The sequence below is a fragment of the Zonotrichia leucophrys genome, chromosome 2 (assembly GCF_028769735.1).
Source record: "Zonotrichia leucophrys gambelii isolate GWCS_2022_RI chromosome 2, RI_Zleu_2.0, whole genome shotgun sequence".
NCBI classification, from domain to species: domain Eukaryota; kingdom Metazoa; phylum Chordata; class Aves; order Passeriformes; family Passerellidae; genus Zonotrichia; species Zonotrichia leucophrys.
In genome coordinates, this window is record NC_088171.1 from 11,674,998 (window position 1) to 11,698,320 (window position 23,323).

Consider the following 23,323-nt stretch of genomic DNA (forward strand, 5'->3'; position numbering starts at 1 on the left):
TTGGACAATGCTCTCAGGCACTTGATGTGACTCTTGGGGATGGTGCTGTGCAGGGCTGGGGGTTGGACTCAATGATCCTCATGGATCACTTCCAGCTCAGCACATTCTGTGATTCTGTGACTCTACATACCACCACAGTTTACTGAACCTCAATGCATTTCTAACAGCTGGCAGCTGCAAACACCAAATACACATTCCTTCTGGTTTCTGCCCCCATGTAATGTTTATTGACTGTGCTTCCCAGCAGTGGTACCTGAGCACTGCAGAGTAGGGGATGCTTGAAATGGTCCATCTGGGAATGGGGGAGGCAGTCAGTCCTGGGAGAAGGGACATGAGCGCTGCTCTAATGGATGAGATCATCTACTTCACTTGTTTCCTCTCCACAATGGAGGCTGAACCAGAATTCTTAAGAGAAAACTCAGTGATGGATGGCACAAAAGACTACCAGGGCTTGTATTCTACCCATTTTTTGATATGATTTTTGGAAAACTCTCATGGTGTGCCCAGAAAGCTATTGTTCACTCAGTAAGAATACTATTTGAAATCCCTCTTGTGTGTTCGTATTAAGTGCTTTTAACTGCAGTTTCTGTTCATCCTGCAGATAGTGCATAGCAGAGACATTTACTTCCAATGCCATGATCAGACTCTGCATTAGAGGCCAGGGCAGATTCAGCAAAATGAAAACTCATACTGACTTACACTAGGTTAATGCTTGGCTCAGGACTTCTCTATAGAGAAAAGCTGAAGTTAACACAAACACTAGAAAGAGAAATATATTTAAGTGTTTTATTTCCTTTGATACCTGGTTTGTTTAGCTGAACATTTATTTTGTTTAGGCTGAATTCCTTCTGACACACTAAGGAAACTTTATTAAGGACCAACAATAGCAGAGTGTCTACTTGACAGAAGAAACAGAAACACACCTAACAAAGGTGATCCACAGCTTTGAAGACCTTTGTTGCTATTCTAAAGTACTTCTCTGTTTAGAAAACTTCAGCTATGGCAGAGGAAATAGGCAGCTGAGGCTCACCTATTTCCTCAGTGAAAATGCTGTTTACCCTGCACATTGTGAACAATGTCGGCCTCTCATCCTGTGGCAAGAACATCAATGTATTCTTTCAAGGAATGTATTCTTTCAAGTGACACAAGAAATAATATTTCCATGGGAAGTTTCCTAATCATTGACAAAATATTTCTCTGATTTTCATCAAACTACCTGCCTGCTAAAGTACCACTGGTCTAAGAGGTATTCCAGCTGAAGAGCTCTTTAAACTTTTCCAGCAGCCCATCAGTTAGTTTTTTTGGCCTGGTTCTTCCTACATTTGCAAACAATCCTTGTTTTTGTTAAAGACTGTTATCAGAACCCATCAAAAATGACTGCATATATTTGCCCTTGGCTGGGTAACATTACAGCTCAATTCTATTACAGGAATTCACTGTAAAAGCTGACTGCTCTTTGTTAAGTAAATACAATAAGCAGAATAAAAGACTGCCCGAAGAAAACCTTTTTTCCGTCCAGAAACCTTTCAGCCCAGACTAATATATAATTAGAGCACAAATTAGCCTCCTTCAATTGCAATTTCATTATGGCATTGCAGTGATGTCAGGACCAAAAGAATGAAGCTATTTATGAAAGCTATAGCCATGAGATTTTTCTAAGTGAATTCTTTGACACTTTTTTGCTAAGGCATTGCTCACTGAGAAATGTGGTGTCTCTGTACGGCGTCTCACTGTGTGTGAGACTTTGGGTTGTGATCCTGATAAAGGCTGGTATTCACTCCTGACTTCCTCAGCTGGTTCCTTTGATTGAAGTGAAAAGAGCGTAGGCTTTTGGGACCGAATCCAAAGGCTGCATTTGGTAAGGGAAATGCTTCAGATGATAGGCACAGGATCAGGGCAGCCCTTGGCTGTAGTACCAGCAGTGACTGTTGTGTCTGGGTACTGAGATCCTAAAGTGTGTGTACTGCACCTGTGCCTGACTGCTGACAGCTGTCACACCTTCAGGATTAACCCTCAGGACACTGATGTCACACACAAACCTAAATCTTCTTTGCTGAGAAAATATTTTCACTTCTCATAGTGAGAATTAACCATTAACCAAGCACTATGGAAGTGCTTTCTTGCTGCAGTGGCTAGTGCTTACTCCTGCCACCAATCAAAATGCAAATCCATTTAGTTTTACACTATACTATTGCTAGGTAAAGTGATATTTTATTATTTAATTTTGTGTAATTGATAGGTGAAATTTACAATGTGGATTTAAAATTCATCAATTTAATTTTTATTTTGTCTTAAGGGACCCTTCAACCATCTTAAGCTTTTGTTGGTAATGTTTTCCACTTGTTCCCAGAGCCCTTGCTGGTGACTTTACTTTGGCAGGGAAACAGGATGGGAAATTTGCTGCATGCTTAGAGTAGCAATGGATGGGATTGTGTCAACCAAACACAGACAGGTCCTAATAACAGGATATACTTTTATCAATACCAGTGATAAATATTATAATTCAATGTGTCAATCCATTGGCTTAAGCAAGGGAACATTTAGTGTATGTCTAAATGGGAGGAGGAGGAGGAGGGCAGGGTTTTGAGTAAGCTCTGTAAAAAGATAAAAACTGTAGAATACACACTGACTGCACAGATGAATTATTGACCTAGAGAAGGAGGAAAAGATAAATGACAGAATAATTATTGAAGGTGTTTACAGGGAAATAGTCAGGTTAGGTTTAAAATTATTGGTATTATTGTGCACTTCCATCTTTTGCACATTATTGCCTGCTGCTGTACAGGCACTTCAGCTTTATTACCAATGGTGAAATTCAGTGTTAATTGTCAAGATTAAGAGACTTGTGTATTCATACTTTATGGTCCCTGTGTAGGTCAATGGCCATCATAATTAGCTTTGTTTCCAGCAGTTTGATGAAAACTTATGAATAAAAGACAAGACTGGATTTGAAAAAATCATACAGAGAAACACCATGAAAGCCTCCTTCTCTCATTCTCTTTTCCTCCCATGACTTTGCTTGTTTTTTTTTTCTTTATTTTTCGCCCAAAAAGAAGCAATAACAGGTAGCCCAAAACTAGAGCAGCTATTTTTAATTTATAATTGTAAATGATCTCTATATTTGTCTGAGGTAGATATTTTTCAAGGTTAGGAGAGAGGTTTAAGCAGAAAAAAAAAAAGACATTTCAAAACCTCTTTTCTACAGAAATGCAGACTATATAACCCTACATTTATGAGAAGTAATACATGAAGGTATTATTGCTGGCATTAGAATTGTACCCAAAGTCTCTGATGCCATGAAGAAGATGTTTCATAAGGGCCTACATGGACACAAGGAAAGTTTTATTTACAATGGAAATTGAGAGACAAAGAGCAGGTATAGTGGAATTTGTCTCTACCTGCCCTGGAACACTATTGCAAGATGATAGCATCATATTTTGTAGTGCATTCACTATAAAAACAGTCTTCCAAGTGGAAATCTGCTCCAGTACTATAAGCACAAAAATCATAATTTCTTCTGAAGAGAAGCCTATTACAGGAAGGAAAGCTCAGTCTTCTGTTTTGGAATGGAAAAGGATTTCAGTTCCCCCTTCCAAGGATCTATTTTCCAGCAACAGTAAATAGTTAACACAGAATCATAAACTGTGTTTTTACAGTACCCATGAAATAGTTAAAACTAAAGAAAACATGGGACAAGATATGTGTTACATGAAATACAGAAGATGCTTTAGTACAAATGATTCAGCAAAGCCTGGCACATAAGGCAGGCAAGTTTCCATTAAAACCTGCTTTTTTTGTGAAGTTGCTCTTGCCCTGGGGATGCAGTCAGAAGGCTGGTCACAGGTCCTGTAAATACACTTTTATTGTGAAGACAAGAATGCACATATACAGCTATAAACACCTTTGTGCCCTTCATACCTATCAGTATTTGAAGGGCACCAGACAATACTGCTTGATCATCAACTCTAGGGAAGTTCTTTCACTCTCAATCACCAGAATAAAAGCAACAGGAACAGCAGGAGCTCAACACTTTTAAAAATCAGCCCTTATACATGTTGGACAAATTGTTTAGCTTTGAGAAGAGCAGACTGAGTGGGGTCATAACAGCAGCCTGCAAGCACATAAAGAGCTGCTGCATGGAAGAACAGAGTAAGCTGTGTTCCATGTGCATTAACACAACCAGAAGTAATGGACTTAAATTGCACCAAGGAAAATTCACTTTAGGCATTAAAAACCCCTTTCTAACAGTAGGGATGGTGCAGTGCTGGAATAGCTTGTCTGGTGGGGAGGTGCTGAAGGGCTGACACCTGGAATCTGCAGGGGGTTGCACTTCCTTTATAGAAAGGGCCCATCCTTTATACTCTCCCATCTCTACAGACTCCAGCAGAAAAACTTGCCCTGACCATGAGATCCTGCAGCAGGGTCTAGCTCAGACTTGGAAAAGTGACCAGGATTTGCTGGTATTTGCAGAAGTTTGTGGCTTGCTCTTTTGCTTGGCAGCTAATGAGCACTATTAATAATTGTTTTTCAAAAATGCAACTTTCAAACACAAGAAGGATTAGACAGATGGATACCAGTGGTTTGCCAAATCAGAGTTAACAATGTTTTACTGAATTAGTTTCATTCTCATATTCAAATTAATTACCATAAACTACTTTACTTGTCAGAGGTCCCTTCAATAGTATTCTTTTAAAAACACAATGCAGACATTATAAACCAGTCCTAAGCAATTCATTTGGCTTGTGTAGAGTACTAAATTACTCAGGAAGGGACAAATATGATGCAATAGTGTAAACTCAGCTGCAAAATATCTTGGAGAAAACATTATTTTTCACTTCTCTAAAGTATTTGCAGCTACTTGAATAGTTACATTTTTACAGTTGCGTTTAGCCCTTAAGGAGGGGGGATACAGGGAAAAGAGAGCCTGCACATCAGGAGATGATCCTTTATCTTTCTTCCCATATCTTAGTCAGTTCAGGCTTGGGCTGACACTGACTGACAGGATGAAGAGATTCTTAATGCAAAAGAAAAATATGACAGATTTGTGGAGAAAATAACAATGTCTTTAAACCACGGCACTTATTGGGGAGGCTCACAGCCTTCTAAATGTGGCTTGTATGGCCACCATGCTGCATTATTTAATTTAGGCAGCTAGTTTGTAGGTAGGGATTTACTTGCATGGTGTCAGAATCAGCCCTTACAGCTGAGTTTGAGAACCAGGTGTTGAAACAAAAGTTTCTGAGTGTGCAGGGCTCAGCAGCATTGCCCAAGTGCTTTTGGCTTCCCAGGCAAGCAGGCAGGCTCTGTGTGATGCTTTTATATCCACACTGACAAAGCTGTCCCCATGAAGTGCCACCACAGTTCCACTGGGGCTGGGAGGGTCTCTGTCCATCCCCTCCAGCCACGTTCCAGTTGGAAATGTGGCTGCCCTGAACCCCTTCAGAGGGCTGATGTTTGCATAGACAGAGCAGCAACTTTGGCTGCTGCAGGAGCTCCAGTTTGGTGCCTTGCATGGGGATAAGCTCAAGCCTGCATATATGTGCAAGGGGCTGTTGGCACACACCCATTCCTACTTGGTTTGGGTTTTCCTCTCTCAGCTCTACTCTGTGTGCTCCTAAATCAGAGCTCTGCTGACACCATGGACCCTTGAGAGCCATCAGTGAAAGCAACTGGAACAGCACACCTGGCTGAGCGCTACAAGGGGGAAAAAAAGAGCCTTTGAACTGGAAACATGAAAGGGTTAATATATGTGTGCCTGTTCCTGTCTGTAGCTGTGATGCTTGGCACCCCTGAGAGCACAGCCTTTGAGATGGACAGTTACTAAAGGTCTGATTTTTATAATTGGTTTTTAATCCTGAGCATTTCCTGTGATATCCCACCCTGGCCCACGTGGGAACTGTTAACTAAAGCTTTTCTTAGAGGTAGCAAAGAAATATGCAGAGAGAAAAACCTTCTGGTTGAATGTGACTTTTGACTGGAACAATTTTCTTAAAAACAAGGACAAAAGAGACTATTCAGATTAAGGAATTTAGGTTTTTAAAAGAAAAACAAAAACCCCTCATCATTACTTTATCTGTTCTCTGCTTCAGCAAGGATCTGAAACAAAGATGTAAAATATCAGAGCACATTGCTTTTAGTCTGATAACTAAAAGGAAGACAAAACCAGGGAACATTTTGGTAGTCAGCATTTTAGGAGAAGGTTTTCAGCTGCTCAAAGCAGGTTGTGCCTCGAGTTAGAAGTCAGAGGTGTGAACCTGGAGCCATGAAATGTTCCTCTGAAACAGGGCAGCAAGCTGTTCAGTACCATGCAGTGCCCAAGCACCTGCTTCTCTGCCTTGCCTGGAAATGTAACATGGCCTGCCAAGTGCAGGGGTCTTCTGTAACCAGATCTACTTGCTGCGTGTATAATTTTTTTATAGTAGTTCTTGGAGCAGAGAAAATATTTTTTCTCTAGTCTTGTTCAGTGCTTAGCAAAATGGGTTCTGTGTCCAAGACAAGAGCTCTGAAATGCAATTATATTAAGTAGCAAGAACAGTTTATGGTATTATGATACTGCAGAGAACATTGAATGTGAAGCTTCAGTTAGCTCAGGGGCCTGGCAGCTGGACTAATCCTCTGTGCATCCCTTCCCAGCTGTCTGCTGACCCAGAACTGCTGCCTTGGAAAGCTTTTGGGGAAGTTGTGTGAAATATTTCACCAGGGCCAGTCCAGCACCTAACAGGCAATGGCAGGTCCATGCCCTGGGCTCTGGCCCCTCTGCATCCCACCAGTGCCTCCACACAGGGCTGCACTCATTTACTCTGAGGCCAAAGTCACTTCTGCCTTTTCTGCCTTATCACTTAGGAAGCAGAAAGGACCAGCAAAAGCCCCGTGCATGGGATTTGTATGGATTCATTCAATATGGTACACAGGGATGTGTTTAATTGATCACATCATGCATTAGGACATCATTTCTTTCTACAGTGGCATGTCCTGCAGCTCTCCTGCATGTCTGGAATAGAGACAGTGGGGTTTAGCTGCAGATTTATCACAAATTCAAATGGGCACTTGCATAGCCAAATCTCAGGGGCTGTGCTTTGGTGCTCTGTACCAGCCCACTCCAAGCTCCTTCACCATGGAAAACTCTATGGAATGAAATGTGTTGTGTTGTGAAATATTAGTTTCTTATTACATCCAGTAAAGAGCAAAGTAAGTAAAAACACAAGGTGGTAGATGGATTTTTAATAAGAAAGGCAATGTGTCTGTGTTTCGTTGTCTGTTAGATTCCTTGGAAATCAATTTGAAATCTAGTTCAGCCTAGTAAAATTAGATCTAAAACTATTTAATTTGGTTGCTAGAGTGTTTCTCTCTCCCAACACCTTGCTTGAGGACACACAGAGATAAAAACTCTTGAGTTATTATCAGTTTATGTGAATCTGTCTGCCTGTGGAGTGTACTATATTATGTATCTCTAAGTGATCTGGCTGTGGCTTGGAAATTGCAGTTTAAAATCCACTTCTTAGCAAGCTCCTTATGCTATTTGAACATTCATTTTGGAAATATTTTTATTTTGCTCTCTCTAAGCTATGGCATGCTTTTATTTCCTCTTCTTTTTTATCCTTATTTTTTTGGGGATGTCATCACTTTAGAAAACAGGAGAAACACAGAGAAAATAATAGCATGAACCAATGTGTGCTGAATAGAGATGCAAGAAGACCACAAAAATAGCCAGTGGATTTATTAAGCATACAATAAATCAGTGTGATTAACTATGACTATTTGATTGTATGCCAAACAAGATTATCAAAAAGTCTTCAGTCATATGGGCAACTAGTTCGGCCAGTACCAGGGGGAGTGGGTTTGTTTCTCATTAGCCTGTGTCTATATTTAAATCTGCACTACTTAAGGAGACTTTGCTCAGCTGGAACAGAAAATGGTATGAAAGTCCTTGATTTGGGTTAAGAGAGGTCTGCCTATCAATAATTTAAACCTGTCAACTAAATTATGATTATGTGAAACATGAGTGGTCTAACCCAAAGTAAGAGTAGCACAGTTAGTAAAGGTATTTAAAAGGATGCCTGGAGCCAGTGGAGCTGAGGGCTGGGGAGAAAAGCAGCTGCCTTTGCAGGCAGGAGTACAGACTAAGGCTCAGCACTGTCCATGCAGAGGGACAAGGAGGATACAAAGCTTTGAACTGCACAACCCGATTTTGAAGGGTTTTGCCATCTTCTGAAAATAGTAGTCCTCTCAGGTAGACAAATTCTAAGGTGGGTCTGAGCTGCTAACACCAAGTCTCAGTTTTCCAAACTCTGTCTCCAAGTTCAGCCATTATCTGCTCTAAGAAAGGCTGAACAACCCCAGGAGGGACTGATCTCATTGGCACATACACATACAAATAAATGCCAATGGGATAAATGCAATAAAAACCTCCCAGTAAGTGCCTATTGATTTTACCTGGAACATGGATTTAGGCCAAAAGACTAACAAGTAGATGTCCAAAGCTAGGAGACATGATTTCTAGACTACCTTCCTGGGAAATCCTGACCTGTGTTATCACTGCCTGTGGCTGCATTACAAGGTGCAGAAAAGGATGTCCTGCTTCCCTGAGCATTGCAGCCCCTGCAAGAAGGCTCTTGTATTGACAGGATTTCTTGATATTTTCAGTCCTTGATCTAGGCATACGTTTGGGTAATGAAATGAATGATACGTTACTGAAAGGGGGATCAAAACTCCTTTATGTTCACAGAGCTCCCACTTAAGGCACTCAAAGATCTGCAAACACCATGAGTTACTACATGGAGAAACTGTAAAGATATTTGTGTAGGTGCAATATGGATCAACAGCTAAGTATATATTTTATACCCTGTAAAATGACAGCTCCACTGTGAAGTGAGTCACCCAACATGGGCATAGCAATGTGCTTCACCTCAACACAACACAGCTCTTTCAGTTTTTTTAAGGTTTCACTTGAAGTTAAGGTTTCATCTGATGTTGAGCCCACAAATACAGTTGCAGAGTTGTCCATCTCCTTTCCAAAACTGGCTATGGGACTGATGTGGAACAGCCCCAGCTGAGTGCAGACACTGCCTGTGAGCACTCCTCTGTGAGCTGTAACCCCCTCCCTCCCAAAACGAATATCTGCTAAACATTGGGAGGTGAATGGCCTGCATCAGAAAGCTCCAGCTGGCAATTAGTGCTGAAAGGCTTTTTAAAATCTCTTCTCTGTTCATCTGCTGTAAGCAGCCAAGTATGACCTCTCCCTTTTGTACTTCCATAATAATAATAATAATAATAATAATAATGCATATTTAACCTGATTCCTGCCCAGATTTATCCTTGGTAACATGAGGCAGTCTCGTGCTAACTAATCTGTCTGTGGGCAGAAAGTTAAAGGCATTACCATTACAGTTTAGGGTGGTATAAGAGGGCTGAGACTTGCAGGGCTTTCTTTGGAAAGATGCTACTGAGAGAAGTCAGGTCTGCGAATCGAGCCAGTTATTTAAGTATTTAGGCATTTAAATTCTCATTTGACCCCTTGGGAGCTGAGACAGCTAGAAGGAGTTAGGGGCTGTCCTGGGGCTGTCCCGGGTGTTGCTGGTATTACAGTGCCTTGACTGAAAAGCAGCTCCTTCCATTTCACCTGTTAAGGCATGACCCCTCAATATTTATTAAACTTTCCATCACTGCTTGTAGAGTCTTAACATCTCAGATTCATCACTGATACTTTGTAAGTATTTTCTTTTTATTTTTTCAGTCTTTATTTAATCCTAGGACAAATGGCTTCAAATCTTTTTCTCAATTAAGAGCGGTGACAAAGAAAAAGTTTGCTAGAGCTTTACAAAGAAGGCCAAGTTTTCAGAGTGATGCAAAGGGAACTTGACTCCCATCAACAATAATAATGGGGGTTGTGCATCTAACTCTTTCTACATTGTGCTGACATTGTACCCTTGAATGTTAGTACAGTTCAATAATTCTCCAAAGATGAGGCAGCTTATTTTCTCTGCCATTGCTGCTTTGCTGGCATTTTTATGGCATTCCCAGAAGTACTACCTGTCAGAGTTAGTACTTCCAAGGCTGGCATTGCTTTGGGGTGATTGAGGATTGATGTAATTAAAGAGAAGGCAGTCTACTGCTTGCCCGTGGGTATTTTATATTAAGCATTTCACTGCACAGCTACGATTGATGATTTAAATGATGACAAAGTTGGGCTGCTCTGTATGGGCAACAGTGATTCAAACCACGAATTCAGGGATGTGCAGCCTCTATTTTATGTTCAAAATTCTGAGAGTGCTGCAGAGCTTTCTAGGAAAACTGCAACTTCCTCAAGAACCATTTAGCAAAGGATGGTGTTCCTGCCCATGGCAGGGAGCTTGGAACAAGGTGACCTTAAGGGACCCTTCCCAACCCAAATCACTATATGAATAACACCATTGAAAACCTGCAGAAACTTGCCACAGGAAGGGATAGTCCCAGTCACATCTAGGGATGAGTAAGACCATTATTTGGGAACAATTTGGAAAAGAATAGGGAAAAAAAATATAATATTACATCATTAAATAAATCCCCTGGTGCAGTTGTTGTGGTCTTAAGTGGGATTATCGGATTCAATCTACACATGCTTTTGTGCATATCAACATCTGGAGCAGCCACTGTAGGCTTTTTTTAATAGTCAGTGAATAGTCAATATAGCCTATATAGCATTAAAAAACATTGATTTTCTCCTAAGGTAAGTATGTGTTAGCTCTGCTCTGTAACCTGAACATATTAAAAAACACACAAAATATCAGACATATTATTATCTCAGTGTTTACCCCTTAACAAAATGATGAAGTGTTAAAATCCTACAGGAAGGCTGCTCTTTAACACTGCAGACAGAGTTTGCTAAGGAGAGTCTGGGAACATAAACCAGCTCTTTGTGCAGAAAGAAGAGGAATCTCTTTCTTCTCTTCCCTGCTACAATGTCCATAAACTCCAATTACATTTATAACTTTGCATTACATTAAATATGTTATTTTACACAAGCACTTAAAAAGTCCACTAAATATCCAATAACAGTTTTCTTTATTCCCTTGTTAGCAGCTGCCATGGCAGCAGGACCTGCACAAGAATGAAAGTGATTTAGTGCATTGATTTGCAGTTGGCACGGCCCTCTGTTCTCAAACAGAACTGATTAGCTTAGCAGGAAAGTGCCATTTACTTTTATCGTGTTTCTTTCCTTCTCATCTCCCTTCAGTGGCTGCCAAGAGGAACAGAAGAGCTGTAACCTCCTGAGCAGGTTGCTTGCTTTCCTCAGCTCCAAATTCTGCAATTCTGAGGACTAATTTGCCTGGATAGTGCTGTGGCATCAATACAGATGCCAGGGTTACTGCTTTGGTGTACTGGAAACTGGTCCCACTGAGGTCTTTCAGGCTCTTCCTACACAAAATTAACCCTGACTAGGAGAATCCCCCGAGTGTCCAAAAGTGCCATCTAAACCAGGATTTTAGATGGTTTTTTTCCCCCATTTACTGGTAAAGCAAATAGGACAGCAAGGCAAGATATCTAGCTGGGAGGGTTTCTCTTGAGTATCTCACTTTTGCTTCATAAACTGACCGTAGGGCTTGCCTTCTAACACATAACATTTGAAGGACTGTGTACACACTTCTGCACCTCTGATCTTCCATGTATTGAAGCTGCTGGGGAAACTCTTGATTCGCCAGTTAAAAGTAAAGATTTTCTGCAGTGCAGAATGACCAGCAGCTGCAATAAAACAGTGGGAGTCATTGAATTAGCAATTATTTTCCCTTGAAGACCAATTCATGACAAAAAGTTCAGTTTGCTTTGGCTAAGACTTCACCATTTCAGGGGTCAGATCCTCAGCTGGAGTGAGTTTCTGTGGCTTTATTGAACTCCATGAACATACACAGAGTCATGCCTGCTGAGGTCAGTGGAATAACACTGTTTCAAACCAGTTAAGGTTCTGATCCCATAAACTTGTCCTGACTGTTCAGTCTCATTAGTCCTTTTCAGGTCTCTCTCAAACTTGTCAAAAATTCAACCATGCCTAATCTTCTTAGGGGTGTTACATATTTCCAAGTCTGTTTCTACTAAGAAATAATAAGGAAAAAAACCAAAAGGAAAGGGTGGGAGGCTGAAAACCTGGTTCAGAGTTATTTCTGGAAACAAAGATTAAAAGATGAAGAGGGGAGAGAGAATCTCCTTCCTACTTTCTAGCTGAAATTCACTCAATAATATTAATCCTTTTAGACTCTTTACAGTTAGTGGAGATGAAGAAGCTAATCTCTGTCTCTTCTACACTGGAGGCTCCATTAGTTCTACTAAATAGCTGGTGCAGAACCAGAGAAAGGAGTACATACCCATTTACCTCCCTTCTCCTTTGATCTCAGCAAGAGATTATAAAACAGCTCCCATATTCTGTTCTTTCATTTTAAAATGCAAAGCAATCTGTAACTTTCTTCCCTCTGGCACAGGAAATCCTGGTGAGGAGAAGGGCCCTTTGCTAGAAAATGTATAGCTCACACTTTTCAAATGTATCTAACTCCATTAGTCATGTGAATTCAGTCTCTTTTATTCCCTCCTATGAACCATCTTTCCTCCTTCCACAACAACAAAGAAAATCCTCTTTTCTGGTAAAGCAGGAGTTATTTGAACTTCACTGATTCAAAAGACTGCAGTATCTGCCATGGCTAATGAACTCCAGGCAAACCAGGGGTGTGCTGACAGGGCAACATGACCACAGTCCTCTCCTAAACCACCAGAAAATAAAAGCTGCCTCCTTGCAGGGCTGAAAGTACTGCAGATGTGGGTGTACTCCCTGTCAGCAAAACCTTACTCTCTTGGTGCTCTATACCATTTGTTTTGCCACTAGTGGCAAACTTTAATAATCATCAGTTGAATTTTAGGATAAAATGACTCATGCCTTAAACCCTATTGATTGCAAAGGGATGTGTGCCTGGCTCAGATACAGAATAAACATTTGGTCAGATAAAACCAACATCATATGTCTGGTCATCCACAGCTCTCTCACAGTTACAGCTGTGAAATGTTCTCCTTGGCTGTATTCTGGGTTTTCTTCCTGTGAAAACTCAGACACAAGGTGATAGAAGAAGGGAAAATAATGGCACCAGGGTGTAGAAAAAATATGGTGTCAGAAGGTGGCTGAGGGTCATACCTATAGCTGGATGGCATAGAAATATGGTGGCACACAGTTGTGGCCTCCAAAGTGGATCCTGTAACCCTGTATCAAAGCCTAAAAGAATTACTTAGGTTTGGAGAGAATCTAGCATCAGATGCCTCAGAAAGAGAAACACAGGTGACAGCCTTCTTAGTGTGGCTTTCATGAAAGCATTCAGCAATAAATACTGAAGATTAGAGTGTATCCAAAATCTATTCCCCTTCAGGTCTTGGGGAGCTTGCTTGTGGTTACTGGGAGGGACCCCTTCAGTTTGGGAATTTTTCCTGAGGACTGATGCCCAAGCCCTGTCTTTCAAATTGGTACATTGGGAAATGGGAACAAGAATCAGAGTCTTTTGAAATGGGGTAGCTGTGGGTGAGACCCTAGTGAGGGTAGACCCTTGTACCCAGGTGACACAGTCACTGCATTTATCTAGAGCAGGACTTTGGACTGATGCCATGGAAGGGCTGTGGGCAGGTTTTCCATATAGGAAGAAACAATAACAGATATTTTCCAGTAATTCTGCTCTTCCCTACTGCCACTGGAAGGCACCAATCTACCCAAAATACCAGTCCTTGCACCAAACACACTTAAGGACCCTGCTCAACGAGGCCTTGCTTGGCTTCCAAGCCTTTTGATTAAAATCTGCCAGGTTCTGATCCACAGCAGAGACTCTGGGAACTGCCACTATGTGGCTTCCCCCGTGAGCACCTTGCAGCAGAGCTGGAGGCACAGGAGCACAGACACATCCATGGGCACTGGATCCCTATCCTGAGCACAGCCCTTGGCTGATGGTGGCAGGGAATGGCCCCAGGGAGCTGGCACATTCTGCTGGAAGCAAGTGCCAGAACAGGGGAGGGCTCAGGCTGCCATGGGGCTCATCTGAGAAGCCCTGATGGGCCAGACTGTGCCCTCATGGCCTGCAGGTGGCTGGTTCTTTGTTGTGCTGCTGTATGGAAATGCTAGGCCAGTGTAGCAAAACAATATTTCTAACCTCACTCTTCACTACTGGAAATAGGCTGTGTTCTGATTTGTTCAGTTTTCTAGTGTTGCTCAAATGGAACAAGTTCAAGTTGTTCAAATGTGGAATCCGGGACAGTGGGATATATTAGGGGGTCACACCTGTAGTGCCATGGCTAAAGAACAAGATATTACAACCATATATATTAACTTTTCCAAGGTATTTGATTGTCCAATACTATTCAGAATGTCCAGGAGCATTTGTGCTAAGAAAATTGAAGCACTTTGGCCTTAGCTGAGCTTCAGCAGATAGATTTGCTTCATATTTGTTAACAGGAGTTACGGCGATAGAGGGAGGGAGAAAGAAAAGGTGACAAATTTGTCTCCAGAAGAAGCCATACAGTAAATCTCCAGGGAAGAGTTTTATGGGAAAAGGTCGATTTCCACTATTCTGCTTCCAGACCTTATAGATGGTTATCAGGACAAAGGTAATTATCTAACACTGGTGATTTAAATACAAACAACACAATCATTCATTTCCTTGGCTCTGAGTGACAAAACTTCAGAGTGCAATGTGACCTCTGCCACTTCCACAAATGACTTACTAGCAAGAAATGAACTTCTTCAATTCAAAAAGAAATGGAGAAAAACAAATCCATATCTTCCCTCCCTAAAGGGACAACAAGATCATAAAGTCATGCTCCATATGGCCCTGACACTGTCAGGTGGTTTAGGCAGTAGATTGAGGTCTGTGTCATTGATATGTGTAGACCTCAAGATCTGTCTAGCTTATGTCTACTGCTGAGAGAGTGATTTGTATCTAATTTGTTCAGTAGCTTTTCCGTTTGTATCAGACTTTGATTTTTCCAAATATACTTGTCAGTAGAATTTACTCAAGTGCACTTTGCAAACATATTTTAGCCTATGCAAACTATTTATTTTGACTGTTCACTACTCATGCTGTGTAACCAGCCACCTAAGGCAAACTGCAGCTTTCCACTGGTTTTGCAGATGACTGATCCCTGAAGTGCCCTGAACTCCTTTTGCAAATCTCTGCTGTGATCTGTCTCCAGTCACTCAATAAGGTTACCAAAAGCTATTTTTCAGTCACATAACAAGAGCCACTGTCTCTTGTCTCAACAGATATGCTTAGTGTCCTGACAGAAATGAAAGCGGTGGTGGAAGTGATTAGCACACACACAAAATGAGTTGGCAAAGGAACATTTTCATGATTCTTTTTTCTTTTCTAATCCAGACATATTTAAAATGTAAAATTTACTTCCAAATCTCTTCGTAAGTTGATAAAAACTGCAAATGCTTGCTTGCAAAATTCTTAATTGAAAATAAGCTCAATAAAACTTCTAGCATGGATGCATCTTTGCTTGGCATAGCACTTACCAGGCTGCTGCTGAAGAGACCTGGAGTTCTGGACTGCACAACTACACCCACAGTTTGAATTCATTGGGTAAGTTATAGCAATATCCCATTTTTTACTCTGCAAAATACGATGTGATTGTTGTTCCTGATGAACAGCAGTGGACATACTTTCCTAGAGAATGAAACCAGAGAGCCTCACAAGACTAAATCACAATCTCTTGACCGCCCCAGAGCCTTTCATCTGGTCAGCTTGATGCTTAGCTCAGTAATGGCTGAGGTTAGATGAGATGAACCCCACTCTGACTGTTTTGATTTGAAACAACTCCCAGTGCCAGGCTGATAAAAGCCTCGTGCATTAGTACAGAGGTGACACTGCCTTTTTTGCAGACACCCCCATGGAACAAGCATGTTGTTTTTATGGTTAGTTAGCAGGGATTTAAGGAATGAACTGCAGAGGAAATCTGACTGCTAATGACACATCTGTGGGCAAAGGTGCCACAGCCTTCAGAGTGCAGCAAAACAGAGTTCCCAAACGTGTGTCACTTGTGACAGCCTCATCAGCTCACTGACGTCCCAGGCACCTCCTTGGGCCATGTTTATTTCTGACAATCTGGTTAAAAACATATGTCATGGATCAGAGAATTTTGCATTTTTTAATGGCCAGGCTGGGGTCACATGCAAAGGCTTCCACCCTCTTGCAAATGTCAAAATACGACTCAGACTGGACATAACCCAAAACACCTTGTCATGACTCCTTGTGGGAGCACCATTACATGTGGCAAAACTAAAATGAAAATAAAGATATCTGACCTAAAATAGGTAGCATGTATTTTTGTAAGAGGAAGGTCATTCATTGCCGTTATTTTGAGTACTCTGCTGACAGAGGCTTTTCTGTATCATTCTAATTTCAATGCTTCTATCTATAGCTCTTTGTGTAGATTTGTCCTTTCAATGTGCACTGTTGTCAATGGAAAGGTACTGTAAATCAGTTTCAAGGTGTGACTCAGAAAAAGCTGGCAAAAAGACACTGAAATGTTCAAAGCCATGTTGTGCATATCCGCAGTTTGAACAGATACACATGCAATCCTCTACAGTTTGGCAAATCTCATCCATAAACTGCCTCCCACCTTCAAAACAGAGTCAATGTCATCCAAAAAGGTTCTAGCACATGACAACAATGATTCCCAGCTCTTGAGAAGAAGCCTTGCATCTCTGCTATGTCTGCTGTCTATGAGAGAATGTACACATACACCAAGTTTGCACACATACAGACATACATTTACAGGAACCTTTGTGATTTTCCAAACACAGGCACCGACTTTGTCAGTCAGAGCCTCCAAGCACCTAAACACATACAGGAGCCACCTACACCTCAGAGTTCCTGGCATCCACCTAAGGCACGCATGACTGAAACAAGGTTCCCTATGTCCAAGAGAAAATCTTCATATAAAGCTTAGAAGACTCACAGGTTTTTAAAGCCATTATGGTGAAGCTTGTAGAAAAGAAATCAAGGACAGAGATTTGGAGGGAAGAAGATCTAGATAAATAGTGCCTTTATAAGGAATAGCACAGAATACATTTTTAGAAAGAAATCCCATTATGACTTCAAATGCACAATTACCCCAGATATTGCCTATAAGCCCATAGAAGAATAGGATTTCCTGGCTCACAAGGATGATTTTGTTTTTGCAGGTCTGCTCTACACTATTATTTGAAAGAGCAAAAAATATCATAGCTTCTCCCAAAACAATTTAGAGCCAGGAAAAGGAAGGTTTCCTTCCATTCTTCCCCATTTCTTGCTGCTGCCCTGTTCTGACAGGCTGCTCCGGAGGACGATGGGGATTTACTGTTTGCTCTGTGGCACACAAAAAAGCATTAAAATAAAAAATCCTCATGTAAATAATTGCATCAATTTTGCAATCAACCAGAAAACAAACAAACAAAATCCGGTGAGGCCAGCACTGAATGTGCTAATCTTGCCAATGCTCTGTATAATTAAAACAATTTCACCTTGAAATCTGGCATCCATTATAATATGGAGCACCTCCAGGCTTTAGCATTTATTTGTTTTTATGGACCTAGCTAGAACAGAGGTTTGTACATGAAATAAATTCTAGTCTTTTTGCTTCTGATCCATTTAGCCATTATTTTATGCCATCTATTTGTTACGTATTAGCTGTCTCTTGTTTCTGTTGCTTCACCTGTATGACTTAGGAAACACCTCAATGCATCTCACCTGGCAGCAAAATTCATCACAAAAGCACTGATACCAACATACTGACAAAACCCACGTAAATCCCAAATTTGTGTTTGCATTCAGTGAACACAGCACTGAAGAGATTTGCTGCTGTTGTCCTCTAGGCAGTGAGAGAACAAAATTTTTAAAATAGTTCTTAATCTCAACACTAGCATTTCAGATTTCCCACCTCATATAGGAGCTCAGTTTACAGGAGGTGTCTGACAATATAATGAAAAATTGTTGATATTTTTCTGGAAATCAATTTACATAAATTAGAAGGGAAGCACCCAAACTGACATGCAAACTCCTCATCTTTGCCCTTAACTTTAACATGAGAAATGGATCTCAACCTCAAGCTTTAGGAAAATGCAGACCTTATTTTAAACTTTAGACCTTACACCTGCATACTTCAGTCTTCTTAGTCCAAATCTAGTCTGGTTCTAGTACCAGTCTTATTCCTCACTTAAATTTAAATCTTGCCACCTGGGCCTAGATTTAATTTAAATACTGAAGGTTTACTCAGGTGCCTTCCTTCTTCTAGCATCAAGCAGTTTCAGCTAAAGAGATTTGTACTTGAAATGCACCCGTTCAGCATTGGTGCTGTTAAATTAGAGGTGATATATATGTGTTTGTGGGCACAGTGACCTTTATTAGCTCCTCATTATGTTTGAAAATAGTTCTTGTTATCTGACTGAATGAATTATGCTGAGCATTGTTATGGCTCAGATAACCTATGGAAACTAGTTATTTTTCAGGGTATGTTAAATGTTAAAACTAACAAGCAGTTAGTTAAGCATTACACTGGAGACTATCATCATGTCTTACAACTTGGAACATGCACTTTTAAGACTGTTCAGATTAAAGATAAATCAAAGCACTTCAGCTTCAGGGATAGAACTGGAGGTGTACATCCCTCCAGACAGAACTGGAGTGTAAAATCCAACACAAATTGCTTTTAAAATTTAATAATTCACAAAATCTATGGTTAAGCACAGCCTGGCTGGGATAGATAAGTAAAATAAATACCGCAAAGTCAATTTTTAATAATCTGTGCCATGAAATTTAAGCACAAGAGAAAACATTTCACAATCAAGTCTGAAGCTTTTTGTAAATGATCAAATGAGAATTTTATTCCCCTTCACCTACCAATGCAAAATGCATCCAGTTTATCCTTTAGTCCTCACAGCACACTCCTAGATTCCTTTGTTTGAATGCCTTTTAATTCTAAGAGGGCCTTTATTGTAACCCCTTTTTACAGCTAGAGTTATTTACAACCACCTCAGAAAAATTTGCTGGTGAATTGGTGCCTCAAATGTAGGAAATAATGTAATTAGTTCCTGTGCTAGTCTGGTAACAAGTGGTCTGGTATATTTATCTAATTATTGAGACAACACATTTACAACTGAAGGGATTTTGTTATAAGAGGTTTATAATACTCTGATTCTGATTTAGGCTGATCTTCAGTCTCTTAATGCCAAGTAAAAACTGGCCTTCAAGCAACATTTTTGTATGATGAAGAATAAAATCCCAGATGGATTATGACAAGTCTGTGTTGTCCTAAAAGAAAAATCAAAATGAAAAGCTGGGAAAATTAAATGGTGAGGATAATATATATACACAGACTCGTTTGGTGGAGAGAGAAAATGTGAAGATTTGTACGTATTTTATGCATCTGGAATCAGTATGCTAACATGCTGTTTATGCTAAGAGGTGTACCATCTGCAAGGAATAAAAAAAGGGAGAGATTATACTATATTATGGGGAAATTATATTTTGACTTTATTATTATGGCTGCGGCTATTTTATGAAAAGGAGGTGGATTAATAATTGTCTAACCAACCAAAAAGGAAGGAGAAAGCAAAATGGATTTTTCAGAGAATATTTCTCATGCAATAATAAGGGGCTTGTGCAACAGAGCAGAAGGAGGAAGGGAGGGCAGTGACGAGAGAGGGAGACTGAGCCTGATGGGAGCAAAGAGGTGAGAGCTTGGGTGTCTGTAGAGCTGAGCATGGCTGCAGAGAGGAGGTGAGCACGCATCAGCAGCCTCAGGAAACACAGCCAGAGGGAGAAGAGGTCCTCTGGTGCCCTGGACTCGGGCAAAGAGGATGACAAAGAGCCACACATCTTGGCTGCGTGTCCCCTGAGCACAGCTGCCTCCTGAGGTGCCTGGGCATGGGCAGAGGAGAGGCAGGACAAGGGTTTGCTGCAATGCAACCCTCGGTGCTGAGGAGGGATCCCAAAGCCAGGCCCTCATTTAGGATGGGATGGGGGTCAGGGTGGCTGCATTCTCTCACATGTCCACGTAGGGCCCAGGGGACCAGGGCTGGCCATGACACAGGATGATGACACTGGCAGTCAAAAGTAGGTCCCTGAGTAGTAAGGTGTTAGGAAATTATCTTCTGGTAGGAAACTGCAGGGAAAACACACAGCCTTTCAATCTAAGGTAAAGGAGCTAAAAGCTGGTAAAGCTCAGCCCTACAGTGTGGATCTGGACCAGACGTCCTGTTCCTTTTATTTACGCTCTCTCATTATAGATATTTGGCACATGCTGTTGCACTTCTTCCCCCGCTGCCCTGCTCTTACTCTGGGCCAGAGGCTTTTTGCTCTGAATGGAAGGACAACCCTCACAAAGGGCCTTTTTCCTGAGAGATATTGGTTTCATTTACAGTGAGCTAGAAATGCATGTGCTGCCATGCCCTGGGCCCTTCAATCACCCGCCAAGAGCACTCACTTTTCATTGTTTCCATTTTAACGCTGCTCTTGCAGCTGCAATTGCAGCCACTTTGAATTAAATCTGGGTTAACAGTCTGAGGACAGATAAGCCCCAAGAGAGGAAATGATGTAAATCCAAATGGCAATTCTTTAACCTATTGCTTATTATGACAGGCTGGAAGCCCTGCGTGCCATCAGAAGCAAAGTGCATTTTTGCAGTCTTTTCTCATTTGCATAAACCTTTCTCTTGGAATTTGCATAATTTTTCAATTAATCATCAGGACAATACTCTAACTCCTGAACATCCCTCTCCCAGGCATTTAAGGTATTCTTGCTCATATAAAAGCTTCAGACAACGATGATGAGGCCAAGACCTGGCGTTTTCTATTTATTTCACACGTAAAACCCCGTCCAAATGTTTACTGTACCTTACACTCCACAACAAGTGCATCACTGATTACTGAAAAAAGCACAGATGGGACGTAGACAGTTTTTCATTCCTTGTTCCATATGATAGAACTCAACACATCTGGTATGCTATGAAAAGCATCTTTGCACTAATTTGTTTGTCAGTATCTATTGAAAGGACTATCTGTCATCCTGTCGCATTTTGGTTGCCCTGAGATGGCTGAAGACAAGACTAGTCACAAATTGCGACTGCTGGCCACTGGGGAATGACTGGTAGAAACCACCAGCTGTTCCAAAGATTGTCAGTGGTGGATTTGTTATTTTGATTATTTTTTAAATTTTTTTTATGAGTGGAAATTTCAGTGCAATCTCTCCTCAGACATTTTGTGTTTGCAAGAAGAAACAAAATCACTTGAGCAACAGACAGTTTGTTTGTCCTGGCTGTCCGTGTGCACATTTCCAATCTGTTTCTGCAGCTGCCTGAATTTTCTTTGACTGGACAGGAGTGATGCAGGGGGCAGAAAAAGTGCATGCTGCTGGTGTGCATGGGGTGATCTTAACAACCACCTTTGGATGCTACATCTTTTATGTCAGGAACTTGACCATAAATAGATTGGTTTGTCAGGGAAAAGTAAAGTTCCTAAAAGAACCTTGCTGTTTATACGGGTTAATCAATAAAGGCTGAGAATGTTTTTTCCCATAGTTCTTCATGCTGATCATCTTCTTGAAAGACAGCCCTGTGATTTATGATTGTTATGTTTATTTTGCCTCGTCTCTTTGCCAATGAATCAAAATGTTGGATGTCATTTCTCTTCCAGCCTTATTGTTGTACATTCTCATTGTAAATGCTTTATTGCATTAAATTCTGATTGTGTGGCTAATTTAAACCATTTTTCATCAGTCAAGAGCTGTTCTGCCTTGAGAGTGCAGATCTGATTGAAGGTGTGAATTTCAGATTCTATTAATGGTTGAGTGATACACATAAAGAACTTCCAGAAATATAAGAAAGCCTATGAAACAAAGTGGTAAGATTCCCATGGCCATTCAATGGGCATATAACTTCCAGAAATACTGGTTTGAACTGCTTGTAGCTAATTAAGTATTCATGCATTCTTATAATTAATCTGAATGATCTGCAATATAGCAGCATAACTTACACTTAATGCCAGCCATTTCAAAATAATGAAAATATTTTTCTACTTAATGACATATAATCCTTTGAAACTGCTGATCTGAGTAACAAGCCATACCTTGTTTCTCCAGTGCTATGAAAGGAACAACCAGCACCTTACCTATATGGGAATAATAATATCATGTGTGTTTCCCAGCTCTTCACAATGCTCTGAGTGCCTAAGTTGAGCTCCTAAGCTTTGGACACGAGTTCTGCCTAAAATTAATACTGTGTTGTGATCTAGAGTACTCTGTAATTGTCCTTACTCTTTCTCTCTGCTAATTACTGAATTACATATGAAAGATTTAAACCAAAATCAGGAGGGTATTGAGTGACAGCTAACAAAACTAAAGATGCCTCATAATCCTGACTGTGCCTATTTGCAAGAAGGTCCCCCCACTGTGGCTGAACACTGAACATTATTGGGGCCAGAACTGGCATTTGGATGTGATGGAAGAGGATGTTCCTCACTCCTGCCACCATCTAGATTACAGCATGTGAGAATGCTGCCAGTGTGTCTTGTGTTCTTAAATCCATTTCATGTCTCTAGTGGGATAAACCTTGCTAGAGCTGGGCATGCCAGACATTCAGCTTGCTATGGAAAAAAACCCATAAATCAAGCAGGCTTGTAAACCAGAATAGATATGCTGAGGGAATCCTTAAAAATTAAGACAGCCTTTCATGACTGCAAAGCACATTTTGAGCTGAATAATTTGAGGACTAAACAGCCCATAATGTAGCTGGTTTCACATAAAGTATAATTTGATAATGAAGTGTTCTCACACAATTTAGGCTTTTCAGATGGCTGCTTAAACACAGAGGTGTGGTGTGCACTAAATGAGATTATGTTCTAAAAAATGGCTGCAATGAACGTAGTTGCTGTGGAGAGCAGCACTACAGTGATGCACCTTGCATTCATATAAAAATTATTTTCTTGTAACACTCAAACCAAACCAACTGCTTTACCTATTATTTCCTCTTCCACTCTGACATTAAAACTGACTGTCTTGCTTTTTGTCCTGGCTTGAAAATCAGCTTCGTAGTGTCAGGATTCACTACAGGTTGGATGAGGCTGATAGGAAGCTCTGGTGGCTGTACAGACCAGCTCAGAAAGCTGCCCAGGACTGTGACCAGCTGGGTTTTGGATATGTCCATGGGTAGAGGCTCCAAAACTGAAGCTGGTTCAAGCAGCAGCAGAAGGTGCCCAGAAAAAGCATTGTGGGTCTGAGGCAGAGGTTTTGGCGCACAGGTAATAGAGAAGAACTGCACAAGGCCATAAGATGTGCAGAAGTATTTTGCCTTG

General features: G+C 40.9%; 1 protein-coding gene across 1 annotated transcript in view; it reads right to left on the minus strand.

The window, feature by feature from the left end:
* The window catches only part of ADARB2 (adenosine deaminase RNA specific B2 (inactive)), a 313,951-nt gene that overhangs the window by 116,508 nt on the left and 174,120 nt on the right, over window positions 1–23,323 (minus strand). The window lies entirely within an intron of this gene.